Below are 15,578 nucleotides of genomic sequence, written 5' to 3' on the forward strand. Positions count from 1 at the left end.
GAAAATATAGCCGGGTGTTTTTGTGATGTTTACAGCCCCCTTCAAATGTCCTCTAACTGGTGGCAAAGTCTAGTAACTGTACTTTGAAATACAAACCCCTCTTGTGTACTAAAGCATCCGTCTAATGCGTACTTGTGTCAGTGAAATAAAGGGGAATCCATAGATATTTTTATTTTACTTGAGTTGATTTGAAACCCAGACCCAGAGATTTGTTCCGCTCTGGGAGCAGAAGACACCTGCCCTCAGTTATTGCCCTTTTTAAAAACCTACCATCAATGTGACTACCATTCACTAACTTGAGACCGCAAAGCCTTCAGCTTGGGACCACAAGACCTTCAGCTGGGCTTTTGCAGCTTCCCAAAATAGCCCCACATTATACGCCCCAAGGCCTGGCCGGTATCACAGTAGCCTCAAGGAAACTACTTCAAGTGAAAGGTTTATGACTGAACTGTTAATGTGACCCAAGGTTATATAAACTGCTAGTATTCACTTCAACAAAAAGTGACACTCACTGGAGTTTTCTCAGTCGTTTGTGCTGTGCAGCAGCTCAGCACCATCTTAGACAACTTGAGCTGTCTTCAGGAAAGCCTTTAGTTAGTAAACACCACGGCCTTTGTGAATGATTTTTTTGTTTTTTTGAGCTTCCAAGACAATTTTCTTGTGATGAAAATGACATGGTACTGTTAGTAGGATCATACGTCTTTATTTGACTGAAGAAGACACCTTACTTTGATGTCTGAAAGTTGCAAATAACTGTAGACGACTAAAAATAACAACATACATGTCTTTCCTAAAAGACGATCAACACTGTAGGTTCATTATTGTTATTTTTACCTTCGCAGATGTCAATAGTAAAGCTCTTCCACTTGTTTTCCTCTAATTAAAAGAGAAAGCGCATGGTGATTATGTTTTCATGTTGAACTACAGACGCATACTTGCAAGGGGAACACCACACAGCAGCCCTTGTTCCTTGAGTTAGCTTACTTCACCCGCCTGCATGTTTATAGGGAAGTTTTTCAGATCTTCCAGCACCATGTGACTCAGGGAAAGGGCGTGTTGTTTTTAAAAAGCTTGCCATCGGCAGACTAAATATACCCTTTACTGGACCTGACCCCTCATTTGCCTTTTGCTGTGGCCACTTTAGGTTGACATGCTAGCTCAGCAGGGGCCCAACAACTAGTAATTATATAGGAGGGCTTCCATTTTACATCCCCTGTATAGTGTTGCCTTCACACAAGCTCTTTTCCTCAATTTAGACATTTGGGTTGTTATTGATGGTTTACCTACATTTTAATTCTATGTTTTTCTTTGTAATTAGATTACATTTCTGTTTCCAGCCTGAAATGAGCGTCCTGTGCTCAGTGTCATTCCTTAGCCTTAAGCATAAATCTGAATTAGTGTTCTTAATGTTGCGGATCATGTCGGTAATCCTTGATCGGGCTTTTTAAAAAGCTGAACTCTTCCCTCCCATCTGTCACCCAGTGGGTTCACCGTGCATAATGTATGACTGCTGCATCATCTGCTGCAATTTTTAGATGAATTTCTCCATACAGCTAATGGTCAGCTGCACAGCGGAGCTCGTACAGCTGTTGACTGGCTTTCAGATGACTTTATGTCAGCATGATGTGTCTTTGACACGGTGGCTTTGCACTTCACAACTGAAGCCTGACATCTATCTTCAGCAAATTCCAGATGGTTTGAAGGGGAACTGCAGCTTTTGCACTGGTTTATTCAGGCAGTGGAGGCTATGGAGCAGACGAGACCAAACATACAGGTCCAGTCTGTAAGCTTTAGGAGGGTTTAAGGGGGATCTAATACCTTAAACGGAATTAGATATTCATAACTGTATTTTTGTTTCCGTGTTTCATTTTTGAAATTGAGAATCATTTAGTTTAGAGTCGTGTTTTTGTTACCAAAGAATGGGTCATTTAAATCTACAGAAAGAGCAGGTCACTGTTTGTCCTTTAACACAGAATTATTCTCTGTTTTTCTGTTTCATAGTAAGCCTGATCCAGTGTTAAGGTGCTTCACTGTCACCTACTATGTTTAAGTGTGGACCAAAGTTAATATCCCCAAACAAACTCTGGTTCAAACAAGGGACTTTGCTGTTTATTTTCTGGCCACCATAGGTGAGCTTGGTGGGGTATTTAGTGGGTTGCACACTGTCATGTTGTCTTTTAGTGATTTAGTACTAGCATAATGTCTGAGGAGGGCGACACGGTGGTGCAGTGGTTAGCACTCGTGCCTCACAGCAAGAAGGTCCTGGGTTCGATTCCAACGCCAGTCGACAGGGGGTGGGACCTTTCTGTGTGGAGTTTGCATGTTCTCCCTGTGTCTGCGTGGGTTCTCTCCGGGTACTCCGGCTTCCTCCCACCATCCAAAGACATGCACTGATAGGTTAATTGGTTAATCTAAATTGCCCATAGGTGTGAATGTGAGAGTGATTGTTTGTCTCTATATGTCAGCCCTGCGATGAACTGGCGACTTTCGCCCCTATGTAGCTGGGATAGGCTCCAAGCAACCCCCGTGACCCTAGTGAGGATAAAGCGGGTTCAGAAAATGAATGAATGAATGAATAATGTCTGAGGAAAAACAGAAGAATAAGGGAAAAGTAGTTAACAAACGTTATGTTGAAAAAGTTGTTTGGAATTATTCTGTTTTTAGGAGAAAGGCAGAACAAACAGGGGTTGGTAAAGCATGCCAGACAGTTGTGGCAACTTCCAGAGGAAATATTATAAAGGGAGCAGGGGAATTAAATACCAATAAACTGAACAGTTTTACATTATTGAAGCAGAAATACATAGGAACTAGATGGCCAGCACACGCTCTACACGTGTCAGTTAAAATGCTGAACAAATATCACACATTGCAGATATCTCTCCTGTACAGTAGAACCTCACAGTACGAATGCACCATTGTACGAGTGATTTGCTTTACGAGCCATGACTTGTGAATATGTTTGTCTAGAAATATGAGTGGAAATCCACAGTATGAGTGAGCTTCATACTAGTCAGCACTGAGCTCACACATGCTCCTCCAACAGGATCCTCCACTCACTCAGTTAACATGTTTGTGTGAAGTTAATAAAACCAGTTTATTTCATTTGCATTCTCTTTTATTATGCTTTTATAATTGTTGTTTTTGGTTCAACAGCACTTTTTCCATTTTAAAAACCCCCAAGAGAGGACTTTTGGAGGGCTGGAATGGATTTATTATGTTTCAGTTAATTTCAAATGGGGAAAATTGATTTGTAAAATGGGTAAATTGCAAAACGAGCTCGGCCATGGAGCGAATGAAAGTCATACTGTGAGGTTCTAATGTACGGGTGTAAAGATGTGTGTGTATAGATGAAAGGCATCAGCTGAATATGTAATGTCAGTGTCTTAGTAAAACTGCAAGTTTCTGAGCCTGTGGGTCAGGGCAAATCAAAATCCTGATGCAGTTGACAGTGTTTTCATTTGGGCACTTGGTCACTGTCCGGTTTCATGAGAGCGATTTGATGCCCGCTGTTGGCATTATCGTGTCCATGTATGAGCATGCTCAAGTGTCTGCCACATCTATTGCCAAACTCCATTAATCTGTTCATGAGACCAGAGGAGACATCTGTCCCATCAGTGTATCATCCTCTACGGTGTTTTGTTTCAAGTGAAGGCACTCTCACTCTGTAACTCACTTACACAGGCCCAGGCTCCATATAACCCACAATGCCCCTGGAGAATAGAAGACACCCTACAGCATGGTGGAAAATACACATACCAACGCTCTCCTTCATGCCACTGCCAAATAAACCTCTTTGAAAAGTCCTATTTAATAAATGAAAGCATCTAATGTAGAGCTGCAACTGATTAATCGATTAGGTGCTTGAAGTGAATGGAAAAATTCACGATTCGATTAATCAAATTGGTTGAAGAGAAATATTCTATTGCAGTTTTCCTGAATTGAAGCTTCTTTGTGCATCACAATAAGTGTCTGTGTGAAACACAACAGTGGAACTAATGTTTAACAGCAGAGAAATGAAAGAAACAAAGCTTTGATTCAGGAGAATTGTGGTTAAATGATTTGTTTGGATCACTTTGAGTTGATTAATTGGTTGCAGCTCTAATCTAATGAAACCAGCTCCTGCAGTTCAAGGTCATTTTGTAATTGGCACTTAGCAAAATGAGCAACATATTACAATAATATAAATTTTGGAATTTATTTTCCAATGCAGTATGGACCCTTTTGACCAGATGTTCAAAACAAATTCAGTGATTAAATACTGCAAATACCTGCACTTTATTAACAAACCTGACGACACAAGACAAGCAGATGTGAGATTGATGTATAAATAAGAGCGTGCTGTTTTAGTTAAAGGCTGGACAAAGCAGATTTTCTTGCATGAGTCTTCAACAAACAATGAGAGAGGGCTTTAAAATTCATGAGCCTGAATGCACCATCATACACTGCACCCAATCAACAGTTAGTGTTGTGTAAAAAGAAGAGGAGAGTAAACTATACATTTGCTTTAAATAAAAGATAAAGGAAACATTGTGAAAGCCTAGCACTTATGTTTTTATTTCTGCTGTTACTTAAAAAAAAGTACTGCATATAACTGTAAATACTAAACACCTTTACTGCTTTTGCTCTTTTTGGTCAGTGCTTGTCACATTACGACACAATAATCCATCATAACATCTGTAGTGTATGTATCACACTATTGTAAATTGTACCATTTGCCTAATCATCTGATTTTTACAGAGGTTCACATCCATTCATGTTATCATGACGTTAAAAACACCAGTTAAGAAGTCAAACTAAATAGGTCAATATTGAGCTCAAAATTATCATAAGTAGCCAGTCATGCATTGTAGCCATTCCCTCAGATGGGTGGGTACTGTACAGATGGTCCTGTTGATAAGGTCATGCAACCAGAAATGTAGTCCACTGGACAGAGCAGTGAGCTGTTGAGCAGAGACGCATCCGCCTGTTAATGAATGACAGTGTATTTGTCTGACTGAATGAATAAAGTCTGTAAAGTACAGGCTTTCTTTTCTATATACAGTACAATGTATAAATTATAGAATAGCCAGAGGTTTGGAGAAATAGCTGAAAAGCTAAAATTATTTCAAGGACTGGAACAACTAGTATGTAGCACAGCATGGAAATGTCATATTGAACTGCTAAAGGAGACATTCTTTCCACAAAATAATCTACTTAAAACAAATTTCCATTACCCAGTTTTGTTTATGTGTGGTTAGGCCCTTTGGTATTATAGCAACAGACAGTACAGGAAAAAAAAACAAAAAACGAGTCCAGCCTCTTGGCGAGCAGCAGGAAAAGGAAGAAGAGCATCTCTGTGCATTGATGCTGATGATCAGTGAGTACATGGAACACAGAGCCAGGGACCGGAGGAAAAAAAAGTGAGGAGTTGGGAGTATTTGGCAGGCAGTGAATGTCCAAGTCGCTCACATCACCCCCTCTCTCTGCTCACAGGATGTGGAGCATCTTGTCTGTCCTCTTTGCATTAGAAATGAAGTGGCAAGTGGTGAAAGCAATACGCAGCTCTCACCAGCAAGTCCTTTGACTGTTTCATCAAGGGCATGGGCTTTACCTTTGACAAATACACAGCGTTTATTGGACACAGTCAACTATTTATTTACCAGTCCCATCGTTTCCCTGCTTCCTGTCTCCCTCCAGGCCACAGTGCTTCATCTCCTGTGTCATAATCTCTGCGACTATCTGTTCGCTGTGTGTTGATTTCATGATGTTTTTGATCTAGCTCCTTTAATATTAACTGTTTCCTGTGGGCCAAAACCGACCGGTCACAGATTCGAATCCAGCCTGTGGGAGGAATTTTCAAAGTGTAAAATTTACACTGAAAACATTAATAGTCAGCATTGTGAAAATCATTTTAGCCCAATTTGATCACAAGTGGGTCTGTGCAGTAAAATAAAAGCAGCTGGAAATAATGACAACTCCAAACTGCTAAATTTTAACATTAATATTCCACCAGTTACTAAATGTTTTGTGCCTTTGTAGATCCACTGATCTGTAATGCACATATATAAATAAGTTGAAGGATAAAATTGTTAAAATTGCACTTATTTATCATAAGAAATGTCAGGTTGTTCAGATTTTTTTTTTTTTTTTCTAAAGGAATGTTTGTAAATGTAGACATTTTAACATGTTCTCTTTTAACTTTCTCTTTATTGAAAAGCACAGGTTATCACATGAACCTCTATTACAATCTGACAAAAAAAGGAAACCGTAATATGTTGCATAATACAGTTGTAGTATGAGTTTGTACATAGAATAGGTTGGTTTGATATAATCACCATAATCTCGTAAAAGGAAATTCCAATTAAATACAGTAGACTTAAAATGAATAAAAATAAATAAATGAAAAAAGTCACAAGTATGCATTACTATGAACACAGACTAGGTGATGTATACATTTCTAAAGTCCCACAATATTGCCATGGTATATCTTCTTGCAGTCTGATTATCTGAACTATCCATTTATGAACACATCCTTTTAATGTAGATCTGGCCACATGTACCGTATATCTTATTCAGAAAATAAATAGGTAATATAAAAAAAATTAAATAAACAAATGAATAAATAAGTAAAGATATTGGACTCTTTTACAGCTTAGTCACAAGTATGGGTTACATTTTCATAATTTGATTTTACTTTTTTGCTCTAAAACCAAGAGGAAAATTTGGAATTGTTGATATTTTTAGGCTATTTTTCTATTATTTTACTGGACCACTTATTTTTACTGGATTTTTTATTTTTTTTTGTAACTTATATTTTATTAGTTTTAAAAGAACAACGACAAAAAGAAAACACAACAACATAAATAAGTCTGGGTTAGCACAGTCTTATCAATTATTTTGCATATATAATTTCCATTTTTTCTACTTTTTGTTCATTTGTGGTTCTTGTAGTCTCAATCTGTGTGTTAGTTTTACCATTAGAAATATGTCCTCGATCATATTTATCCATTGATCCTTTGATCTTCCCCCAATTCCTTGTTATACATTTTTTTGCAACTATCAACATCACCTTTACCAAATATTTATCGTGTTCACGTATAGTGCCATCACCAAAGTTGCATAAATAAAGAAATCTTTGGAATTGTGTATCCTAATACTTGACATAGGACATTGCAGATCATTTCCCAATATTCCGAAAGTTTTGAACATTTCCAAAAAACATGGGAATGGTCAACATCCATCTCCCCGCATTCTCTCCAACATTCCTGATGCCTCTGTAACTGTTTACTTTTAAACTTGGGTGTAATGAAAAATCTTATAAGATTTTTCCAGGCAAATTCCCTCCATGTCCGAGAGCTAGTAGTTGTATGATGTAATTTCCACATGTTTAGCCAATCTATATCATCAATTTCTATGTCAAATTCTCTTTCCCATTTCACTTTTACATAGTAAGTTGTTTGCTTATCGAGATTTATTAAGGCTTTATATAATGCTGAGATTATCCTAATATTGCTGTCTTTATATGCTTTAGTCATGATTTGAACCACATCGCTCTCTTCCATGGAGCGTTTCACCTGTATTTCCCCTTTTATAATAGTCTCTCATTTGAAGATAATGGAAAAAATCATGTTTCTCAAATTGATATTTTTGTGCCAAAGTTTGGAAACTCTCCAGCCTCCCATTATTTTCCAGAACACACCAAGCTGTAACTCCCTTGGTTACCCAATATTTATAGTTTTGGTCAATTTTGGATGGCATAAATTTACTGTCATATGCTATCCATTTTAGTTTTGTTGCATGTCTTTGGACTTTATGTGTACGCAGCATTCCAAACCAAATATTAAATGTATGTTTAGTTATTAAGTCTAAATTAATTTTATTTTTTTTATAAGCATCTTTATCTCCAAGAAAGTTTTGGATAGGCTGTTCTAGTGTTCCAATTTCAATATCTTTCCACTTACTATTTTTACTGGATTTTACTGACCCAGTTTACGTCATACTGGGCTTAATGTGTCCCCTGAACTACCATGACTTTGACACCCCTGCTATAGGCTATGACAAACAACATCAACAGGTGTACACAATACTTAAATACAAATAGCCAGTCCACAGTCACACCCTCAGTCACTTGCTTTTAGTCGTCCAAGTCAGTTTCTGTCCGAAGTTAATTTCCCCTTCGCTCTAACACATACAAAGCTCTCATGCACCGATAGGCAGAGCTCCAGTTTCTTCGTCTCTGTCCCCTTGTCCTCGATGGGCAGCTCGCCAGTATCAGTGCCCAGTTAACAGTGCAGTGCTGGGAACTGCAAGGCCCCGAGCAGGTGTCAACCTCCCTGCCCAGCCAGAGGAGCTGAGAGGAGAACACAAAGGCCTCAAAGAGACTTGCCAGCATGGTAACCGTCTTAAATATCCCCCAGCAGTATGGCCACTCCTCTAAATCTCTCAGCGGCAGAAGGGAGCTGCCAGTGTGCTCTTTCTGTTACTGTAACCCTGACTCTCAAAGGGGATTGAAGCTTTTTTTAAGCTTTGCCCTAAATGGGGCTTGTTGTAGGGAGATTGATGGAGGGCATCAGGAGTGCACAGATACTGGGATGAGTCTAGTTTAAGGCTTTAATTTATTAATGCCACCAGATACATTTTAAAACACCATTGTGGCTTTGAGTGGTATTGTTGTATTTTCTCACACTCGTCCTACATCATGCTGCATTTTGTCAACCTTCTTTCAGTTGCAGGCAGGGTGCGATTTGTCAAGAAGAACAGAGGGGGGTGGGGGGGTAGGCAATCAGCAGTTATATACGTGGGGGTGCGGTCCATAACTAACGTAACTAACGCTGGCGTGAAACGAAAGTGAAACTTTACATACTTTAAACATCCAACTGCCGGGTTCTATTCCTCTATTGTACGGTGGATCTTACATGAAATTTTCACAGGTTCTAACCTGTATCCACTGGACCCCCTCCACTGCTCCATGCCCCCCCCCCCCGCCACACACACAAATGCGAGGCCCCATGAATTTGGAATTTGTCACGTTTAACCTCCCTTTACGGCGCCCTTGTGTATGAGGACGTTTGTGAATTCTGAGACTGCTGACAGTTTGGTTCAGGTGAACATTAGTGCCACTAATGTAGGATATAGGTGGAAGAAAACTGAAAACTGTCACAACCTGCTTGTTATTTCAATTGGTTGGTTGTCCCCCCCAAGGATGAAATTCATTGAGCAGAGGTAGGGATGTAAAAACCAGAGGAGGGATTGACCCCCCTACCCCACCCCAACAAATCGCACCCTGGTTACAGGTTCTATTGACTTTATTGGACTGGATATTTGTAGCTCACCAGCCGATTGGCCACGAGCTATTGTGAAGGCGCATCGTCTTCTTTAACAATTTCTTCAAAAATCTTCTCTATCGAAACTACCAGTCAGAATCATTTAAAAAAAATTATGTAGCTTCCTTGGGACAATGTCTACAAAGTTTGTCCACAGTTTTGAGAAATTTTGATTTTTTTTTTTTTTTTTTAATTTTTGGCGAATGTTTGAAAGATTAATGTGCCATATTTTGATTGCTTATAACATGGACATGGTTAGAGATGTTACTTACTAGAGATATTACTATTGAGCACTGACTGGAAGTCATATATGGACTTTCATTTGGGTCCATGACCTTTAACCTTGAGTGACTTTGAAGGGTCAAACTCAAGGTCACCAATGTCTACATTTCAACAATCTTCTTCTTCAAAACAACTTGTCAGATTCATTCAAAATTTTAAATGTAGCTTTCTTGGGACAATGTCTACAAAGTTTGTTCACAGTTTTGAGAAATTTTGATTTGTGAATTTTTGACAAATTTTTTAAACATTTACATATAATGGGCCATATTTTGATGGTTTATAACATGTAAATGGTTGCAGATATCAATGTAGTTACTACTGATCACTGATAGAAGTCATATATGGACTTTGATTTAATTAGTTGAGTTGTCCTCCAGTGAAAGTACCACCCACTTCTATTGGGAGATGGATCTCCCGCATCAACACCACAGGACTCTAACATAGAACACAGCCTGACAACTTCTCAAATTCAAGATGTTATTAATTTTTGATAGAACATGCTGGTGAGATACAGGGACATTAGTCCTATTTTTATTGTCTTCACAGGATGTTTCCCAAACTCCTGGGTTCAGGTTCACAGCTAAGCTCTCCTGGCCTTTCCATTGGCAACACAGCTAACACATGACACACATGAGACGATGAGATTCGTTTCTCTCCTCGGTTCCCTCAGTCGTTTATCCTTCGTCTCTCCTTCGCGTCCACTCTGTCCCCTCTCTCTCTCTCTTTCTCACTCTCTGTTCATTGTTCACTACTCTGAAGTGATGATGTGGCTGGGACTGGGGGGGGGGGCATGAGTGGAGGCTCCCCTCATCTTCAGTAAACAATGGGTCCTTGTGTATTTGACCCCCTCTTTAGAAAATTAGAGTCCATGGCTAGGGCTGAAGCTGGGGTGGAATTCCATCGTTACCAGATTTGCTTGGTGGAAGCCCTTGTAGGAAAAAAAAAACATCAGAGGTGTACTAGTGGGGTCATTCCTCTCGGGTGATTAATCGTTGTTTACAAGGGAATCAATAATCAATTACCTTCCCCCTCTTTTTGTCTAGCTGTGGTAGTCCTCATTGATTGTGTGTCCATGCTGTGCTATATGATCCATCTCCCCCCTTTGGGTTACTGATTACTAACCTATATTTGAGTGTAATGAGGCACAATGGTGCTACTAGGTCATTTAAAAAGTGGTTGACAAAAGTCTATTTGTTTCTGGCTAGTGAAACCGTTCTCTGATTTCAGTTAAAAAATGTCAAATGAAGACAAATGATGTGATTATTTTTACAGTAGTTTCCTGTGGGAGTTCATTGCAGAAATTACTCCTGTGTGTGAAAAGTTGTGTTGTCTAATCCTCATGGTAAAAGACCCGGTGACCTCTTTAATCCCCTTGTTTGAATGCCTGGATCAGCCGTTCCGTGAAGGTGTGCTGCGGGTACTTCAGGTACTTCTGATGAGCTGTGTCGCGGAAACCAGAAGAACCGGCTTTGTGCCAGATCACTTTACTCTCTGAGGAAGAGAAAACTGCACATAGCCACCTGACCAGCTAGACCAGGGGTGTCAAACATATGGTCCACGGGCCAAAGTCAACCCGCCAAAAAGGTCTGATCCGGCCCGTGGGACGAATTTGTAAAATGCAAAAATTACACTGAAGATATTAACGACCAAGTGTCAAACTGATTTCAGTTCAGGGGTCGCATATAGACCAAATTCAATGTCAAGTGGGTCAGACCAGTTAAATACTGTCATAATAACCTTTAAATAATAATAATAATAATAATAATAATAATAATAATAATAATAATGATATTTTTGTCTTGTTTTAGTGTAAAAAAAACCAAGTGAAATTACTTGAAAATGTTACATTTACATACTATCCTTGCAAAAAATGTGAATAACCTGAACAAATATGAACAACTTGAAACATTTTGCGAGAAATAAGTATGATTTTAGTAATATTCTGCCTGTTACTAAATGTTTTGTGTATTTGTAGATCCATTGTAATCTGTGATGCACATGTATAAATGATAAGCTGAGGCATAATATTGTTGAAATTGCATCTATTTCAGCTTGTCCGTGGTTGTTCATGTTATTCACATTTTTTTGAAGAATGCTTTGTTGACGTAAACATTTTCATAATGTAATTTTAGCTATTTCACTGTTTATATTTTACTGGTCCAGCCCAGTTGAGATCATAATGGGCTGAATGTGGAACTGAACTAAAATGAGTGTGACACCTCTGAGCCAGACCAACCCTCTGTCTGTGCATCATAGTAACATGAGCTTCAAGAAAATATGTATATGTATGTCATGACGTATGCACATCGAGAAAGCCTTTGGCAATGTAAAGTCAGAGCAGAGGCGGTTGCAGTAAAATCTTAAAATTAAGAGTAAATATAATTTCTGCATTAATTACATTTAACATGTAAAAGGATGTAATCTGTCTTCTGTCCATGTCAGAATGAATTTTGTTGACGAAAATTGACCTAAATTTTCACTCTAGCTGTGCCTTACATTTGGCAAATTTTTCAAGTATTACAAGTAGGATTGAGAACAGATTTAGAGAATTATTTTAATGTTTGAGCTTTAAAGCTTTTGATTTTCCCCTGGCTTTCCTGCTGACCTAAAACCGATGGATTGAAACATGTTCTTTTTTTTTTTTAAACAGATATATTCAGTGTATTGGATAAAAAAACGACAGAGACAAAAAAAGAAAAATGAGAGCACAATCACATAGTTGGTTCTTAAAAACCTACTACATTGCTAATGCTGTAGATTAATGAGAGAAGTGACATGAATCTGGGGTTGTCTGTTTAGGCCCCCACAACCCAGACCCAAATAAGCAGAAGAAAATGAATGGTTGGATAAATGTATCATTAGTAATTCATCTAATTTGAACAAGTATAGAGAATACGTCATGACGTGCATTTCCAGGGTCTTGCCTCAGGGTTATAAGCTGTTTTAGTGGCTGTTTTGTGTTCTTTTGGAAGCATTAGGCTGGTAGATGGAGGCTTTGTGAGTAATAATTAGTGATGGAATTTGATTAGTGTTGTGTATAATAAGTTGGAAAAGCGGGATGGCAGATGTAAAATATAAAAGATCCTAAATTGACTTGCTAACTTGTAAAAAAAAAAGTTCATTGTGGACCAACTATTAGATCTGACAAATGTCATTTTAGATAGTTTTGATGCTCTTTAGTTTTGCATGGTTTGCTCTGGTGCTGTGTCTAATGTGTTTTTCTTGCTGAGAGCCTTAGAAAAGACCCACAGCAGTGAATATAACCTTACCTTCAGGTCTTATTGGCCAACATAAACCCCTTGAGGTGGGTCTGGATAAGAAACTGTTACTCAAATGGCACTGCAGAGCCTAATGGTGTCTGTAACCAGCTCATCCTCACATGAATGCAGCAGGAAAGAGAGCTGATAAAAACGCCCAAAGATCAGGATGTGCTGCAGATCGGTAAATGGAAAACACCTGCATCTGATAAGAAGCGCCAAGAACGCCGTTATCATCACCGTCACACTCGTGATAATCACGCGAGGTGAATGGATACACCCCTGGTTTTGTCTTCACAGGAGACTGGCAGAGAACAATAAGCCTCCTCCTGAGGTGTTAAGTTGCTATGAAACCCAAAGGTCAACAACTAAACTCAAGTGCTAAACATTAATCAGAACTCTTTTTCACAGACCGAGACACAACAAACAGTAATTGGACGGCTGCAGCTCTTTAATCAGACGCATTAATTTGTATGTAGTCGTGTTGTACCAGCTGCAGGCGTATCTCTGCTGCTCGGTACAAATGAGCTGCTACTTTGAGCCATGTCAACTTCACCCTGTGCTTTGGTCCCACCCATTCTGAAACATGTAAAACAGGGATTCTGCAGGTCATTAAAAAGCATTAAAAGTCATTAAATAGATTTTGTGAAACTTAAGGCCTTAAATGGCATTAAAAAGCATTAAATTCAATGTCCAGAGGCATTAAAAAATTAAATACACTTGATGGAAAAAAAGCATTGTTATTCACCATTTATATTTACATTTACAATTTATTAAACATTTTGTCATATTGGTTTGTTTTTTTTGTAATTCGCTTTTTATTGATTTTTCTTTCTTTCCACTCATTAAATATTTTAAAGTGATACAACAGGATATAGTTATAAGAAAATATATCAATAAAAATGTGAAAATCAAATGTAAAAAAAAACAAACAAGAAAAAACAGCAAAAAAAACCCCCATAAAAACACACATTCAACAAAAAAACACAAAAAAAAAAAAAAAAACAAACAAACAAAAAGAATTACAAAAACCATAGAGTACTGCCAATTTTGTTTTACAGGATATGTTATTACATTATAAGTATTTCCAGGTGACATATATTATATGCCATTCATGATTTATTTTGATTATATAAACATCTAATAATTTTGATCAGAAGTATAGTGTGATGATTGACAGGTGGAACCCCTTAATTGTCTATTGTTTATGGCCGATGCACAAATTCACAACACCGGATGCTTGGAATGTAACGTGCTGTGAGCGTGCTCATGCTGTGGTGAAAGAGTGGAGGGAATATTAGCAAAGGTCAGAAAAATGGGAAAATGCAAGTTCCAGCAGAAGTGATTGGAGGAGGAACTATTCAGAACCTGGTTAAAGCCTGTGGATGGTAAACTGTCATAAAACTATTTATAAAACTGTATCAGCAGATGGATATGGGCATTAAATTTGTTTAAAGCGCCATAAAAAGGCCTTTAAATTAGATTTGCTGATACCTGCAGAAACCCTGTATAAGTAGACAGTAGGGATGCAATTTATCGATTAATCTATTAATCATTAGTTGGTTGACCTTATTGATCAATTAATGATTAATTGATAAGCAGCGATTTTCCTGAGAACCTGAATTTCTCTTTGGATAGGGTCTATAAGAATAAAAGCTACATACCGTTTATGTACTTCATGAAAAAAGCATGTCATATTCCTTGATGACTGATTTTTTTTTTTTTTTGTTCCATTGGATAGAGCACAAACAATGACACTGAAGAACTAAAAAAAATGTGCAGAGAAATTCAATAAAATACCGTAAATTCCGGACTATAAGCTGCTACTTTTTTCCCACGCTTAAAACACTGTGGCTTATACTCCAACGCGGCTTATACGATGATTTGACCTTATTGCCTGCCACACCCCAGGGAAGAATCTGTCTATTGTTACCAGGTATGCAGGAATGGATAACATTAACAACTTAACCTTTATAAAGTTAATATTAACACACACAAAAGGGGAACTTTTAAGGAAAAATAGTAAACCTTCAAATGTTAATATTGTTTCACAAATATACAAAACAAAACTCTGAATGAAAACACCCAATAAAGCTCTCCAGAGACCGTCATAAATTTAAAGCATCTCAGAATTAATGCGTACGTTGTGAGAGGCAGCTAGTGCATATTGAGGCACAGACACCACCGGTGGCTCACTTCCGGTACCACGGCTCGGTGCCGGTGGCGCCGCGGTGCCACGGCACCTAGCGTTGGCCCCGCGCCGCGGCACCACCTCGGTGCGCCATGGCTCAGTGCCAGGTGCCATGGCGCCGTGGGACCATGGCTCGGTAACACAGCTCAGCTCGGTACCACAGCTCAGTACCAGGTACCACAGCACGGTGCCAAGTACCGTGGCATCTCGTCCCCTACTGCACGTCGTGCGTAATGTTAAATGAAAATGAAATTACAACAGACATAATTACTTGTTTTTATATTTTAAAAATAAATTAAAAGTCCTACTCTAACGAAAAACAAAAATTTGTTCACTTTCAAGTGTCTTTCAAGTCATTTTAAGTCCGTGAATCCACAGCCCTCGCAAAAGCAAGTCAATCCCGTATCGGCATGAATCCAAAGGAAACCCCGATAAGTCCACCGACAAAAAAAAAGAAAGAGAAAATGTGCTTTTATTACTATCCTTTTATTGCCTCGTTTTTTGTCTTTTGTTTTTTAATCATCATATTAACAACGAATCAACCTG

At 38.5% G+C, this 15,578-nt stretch overlaps 1 protein-coding gene and 1 long non-coding RNA gene across 7 annotated transcripts in view; one reads left to right on the top strand and one right to left on the bottom strand.

Annotated features, from left to right (window-relative positions):
- LOC115430805 (uncharacterized) overlaps nucleotides 1–15,578 on the bottom strand; it is a 636,483-nt gene that overhangs the window by 470,354 nt on the left and 150,551 nt on the right. The gene's annotated exons all lie outside the window — the stretch shown is intronic.
- The window catches only part of sema4d (sema domain, immunoglobulin domain (Ig), transmembrane domain (TM) and short cytoplasmic domain, (semaphorin) 4D), a 70,994-nt gene that overhangs the window by 19,280 nt on the left and 36,136 nt on the right, over nucleotides 1–15,578 (top strand). The gene's annotated exons all lie outside the window — the stretch shown is intronic.

This window comes from Sphaeramia orbicularis, chromosome 12 (assembly GCF_902148855.1).
Source record: "Sphaeramia orbicularis chromosome 12, fSphaOr1.1, whole genome shotgun sequence".
Classification (NCBI taxonomy): Eukaryota; Metazoa; Chordata; class Actinopteri; order Kurtiformes; family Apogonidae; genus Sphaeramia; species Sphaeramia orbicularis.